The sequence below is a fragment of the Bison bison genome, unplaced genomic scaffold, assembly GCF_000754665.1.
Source record: "Bison bison bison isolate TAMUID 2011002044 unplaced genomic scaffold, Bison_UMD1.0 scf7180017864492, whole genome shotgun sequence".
Taxonomy (NCBI): Eukaryota; Metazoa; Chordata; class Mammalia; order Artiodactyla; family Bovidae; genus Bison; species Bison bison.
Genome location: NW_011495051.1, coordinates 10,195,028 through 10,198,642, shown reverse-complemented (window position 1 = coordinate 10,198,642; position 3,615 = coordinate 10,195,028). Strand labels below are relative to the sequence as shown.

At 44.0% G+C, this 3,615-nt stretch overlaps 1 non-coding gene across 1 annotated transcript; it reads left to right on the top strand.

The window, feature by feature from the left end:
- Nucleotides 1-2,748: 2,748 nt before the first annotated feature.
- TRNAG-CCC lies at nucleotides 2,749-2,821 on the top strand. The gene has a single exon. It is a non-coding gene; the product is annotated as a tRNA-Gly (tRNA).
- The last annotated feature ends 794 nt before the right edge of the window (nucleotides 2,822-3,615 follow it).

Below are 3,615 nucleotides of genomic sequence, written 5' to 3'. Positions count from 1 at the left end.
TTTCACTGTCTAATTTCTGACAAGGAAGACTCCTCCTTGAAAACACCCCCAATCCCTTTTTTTCTGAGCGAACTCATCCCATCTTTCCAGAAAGGCCAGACAGGGGCAAGGCCTTGCTAGACTCACTCGGGGGGATTTAGTGTCTTCATACCTTGTTCATCAGCCACAGGACAGGCTCATCTTTCAGAAGCTCTGGAATTCTGCCCACAGACGTCTGGACATCGTGTTGCATTCTCAGGGAGCCTCTTAGGACATATGCAGCCAAAGAAGATGCAAACTGTTCTTAAATGATAACCTGCCTCAAACTAAGGTACTTAACATGACCATCAGACGGTATTTTGATGATCCTATCCTACCAAGAATCTGTAAGTATAAAGAAAATAACAGAAACACTTACTTAAGGTCGTTTTCCTGTTGTAAGGGAGGAAAGGACACCCACATCCAGACTGGGCAAAATCTTAAGTGTCCCTGGGAAGACTTTCTAAGAGAACCAAACATGATGACTACCTACCTGCAATGGAACAAACAATAACTGCCTAATAATTAAATAATAATTACACAGCCACCAGGTATCAAACACCTTCTCCATTCCATGCACCAGACTGCACACTTTCTAGACAGCAGAGCATTTAACCTGCATGGTAGTTCTATGACATTGGTATTACTGTTTCCACTTTACAGACAGGTAAACTGAGGCTTCCAGTACGTGTCAACACATATATGAACCAGACCTAATTTCAAAGCTGGTGCTCCTACCCCTGCAGAGGCTGAACCACAGCCCATTGAGATAGGAGGGAAAGGTGACTGCCGACAAAGTGGAACAGAAGAGTTGAGTGTAACTTAAGAAGGATAAAGTGGTGCCTAAAATCTAAAGGGGAGAAGGCGGAGAAGACCTCGTGAACACATGACCAGTTTGTTAGCTGGTCTATTGCCATCATGTGAGTAAAGGAGAGCCTTCCAAAGAGATTCCAAAAGCTGGAAAGAATAGATGAGTGACAGCCCAGAAGGCAGATGGCAGCCCAAGGTAGCAAGACACCTTGTAACAATGAGTGTTGTCCCCAACTGCTGGGTCTGGTCAGAGAATGGGCTCTCAGACACAGAAAGAGTCCTTGCAGATGGCAGCAAATATCCTGTGGGTGCCAAAGAGGAGGGGATGGGAGATAGCTCAGAGGTCCTGTCCAACTCCCTCTGTTAACTTTAGGGAGATGCTTAGTAACCATCTGACAAACTTACCCTTGCAGTTATCTGCCACAGGCACGCAACTAAAACAGCCTATGCAGAACTGGTCCATTGTGACATTTTAATCTCCTGCAGGAGAAAGGAAGCAATGATGGGGAACTGTTATTCTGAATCTATTTGTGATAAACAAAGAAGAGGGTGGGCATTAGAAGGGACAAAATTATTGGGAGAGGAAGGAAACTGGGGGTATTACTGTATTGCTTGCAATAGATTGGCTGCTGCTGCTGCTGCTAAGTCGCTTCAGTCGTGTCCGACTCTGTGCGACCCCATAGACGGCAGCCCACCAGGCTCCCCCGTCCCTGGGATTCTCCAGGCAAGAACACTGGAGCGGGTTGCCATTTCCTTCTCCAATGCATGAAAGTGAAAAGTGAAAGGGAAGTCGCTCAGTCGTGTCTGACTCTTCGCGACCCCATGGACTGCAGCCTACCAGGCTCCTCCGTCCATGGGATTTTCCAGGCAAGAGTACTGGAGTGGGGTGCCATTGCTCCATTCCTTTATTAAAGGCAGGTACCACCCTCTTAAAGTAGGGTCATCATGATTATCTCACAGCTAGACCAATCTAAGAGTTAATTTGCCCATGGCTGCACAGCTCATAATTGGTTCAAACTCAGATATGCCTTATTTCAAAACCATCTCTCTTTTCTCCAAAGTTTTTTTTTTTTTTCATATTGTGCATGGGAATAACTAAAACTTTATTATTTTATTTATTTATTATAACTAAAACTATATTAATAACTTATTAATATGGTTTCCAATAACAATGTGAAAATTGGAATTATCAATTCAATATGTACTCAAAGTACATACTGAACTCAGGGAAGGGGGGGATTGGGCAGAGCTCTGAAAGCATAGTTCTCAGGACAGGTAGGTTGTGACGAACAGAAAAGGAAAGATAAGGCTGCTGTATAGAGTAAGACATGGGGAGTAGGTCAGAATGGGCTGTTCAGACAGGCCAACTTAATCACTGAAGAAAGACAAGAAACAGGAAATGGATCAAACCAGACATCACCTCCTTCACAATTCAGTCTCATTTTGGCCTTGAGACCAAGCTATACAACTGGTTCCAAACTGCCCATAACACAGGTTCACAGACGGGACCTCAGACACTTCAATCTGAATGAAGCCTGCATGTGTCAACTTTGCTCCTAAAGATAACATATAAAAGCACAGTTACCTTTTTTTTTTTTTTTTTTTTAGAGTACAGAATGATTTCAACATGTCAAGAGAAAATATTAACAGGAAATAGGGTCACAAGGCTTTGGAAAATTAAAATGCCAATATGGCAAACTGAATGGAAAACATGATGATGGGAAAAGATGTTAATGACAGCTTTAACTATACTGATCTTTATCTCCTCTCTGCTTCTTAAGTTCTCCTGGGAAACTTGGGTACTACAAGGCACCCACCCAATCTCTTGTTCATTAGACACTTCCTGATGGGCTGAACAGGGCCGAATTTCCCCATTATCCCTAGTGTGTAAAAGTTATTCTAAAATAGATTTTAGGGACTTCCCTGGTGGTCCAGTGGCTAAAACTCTCCACTCCCAATGCAGGGGGCCCAGGTTCGATCCCTGGCCAGGGAACTAGATGCTGCGTGGGACAACAAAGCGCAAAGATTCCACGTGGAATTACAACTAGGACCCAGCACAGTCAAATGAATATTTTTTTAAATGGCTGAGTCACTCTGCTGTACACCTGAAACTATCACAACATTGTTAATCAGCTGTCAGTTCAGTTCAGTCGCTCAGTCATGTCTGACTCTTTGCGACCCCATGAACGGCAGCATGCCAGGCCTCCCTATCCATCACCAACTGTCGGAGTCTACCCAAACCCACATCCATTGAGTCAGTGATGCCATCCAACCATCTCATCCTCTGTCATCCCCTTCTCCTCCTGCCCTAAATCCTTCCCAGCATCAGGGTCTTCTCAAATGAGTCTGCTCTCCGTATCAGGTAGCCAAAGTATTGGAGTTTCAGCTTCAATATCAGTCCTTCCAATGAACACCCAGGACTGATCTCCTTTAGGATGGACTGGTTGGATCTCCTTGTAGTCCAAGGGACTCTCAAGAGTCTTCTCCAACACCACAGTTCAAAAGCATCAATTTTTTAGCACTCAGCTTTCTTTATAGTCCAACTCTCACATCCATACATGACCACAGGAAAAACCATAGCCTCGACTAGACGGACATCTGTTGGCAAAGTAATATCTCTGCTTTTGAATATGCTGTCTAGGTTGGTCATAACTTTCCTTCCAAGAAGTAAGCGTCTTTTAATTTCATGGCTGCAATCACCATATGCAGTGATTTTGGAGCCCCCCAAAATAAAGTTTGACACTGTTTCCCCATCTATTTGCCATGAAGTGATGGGACTGGATGCCA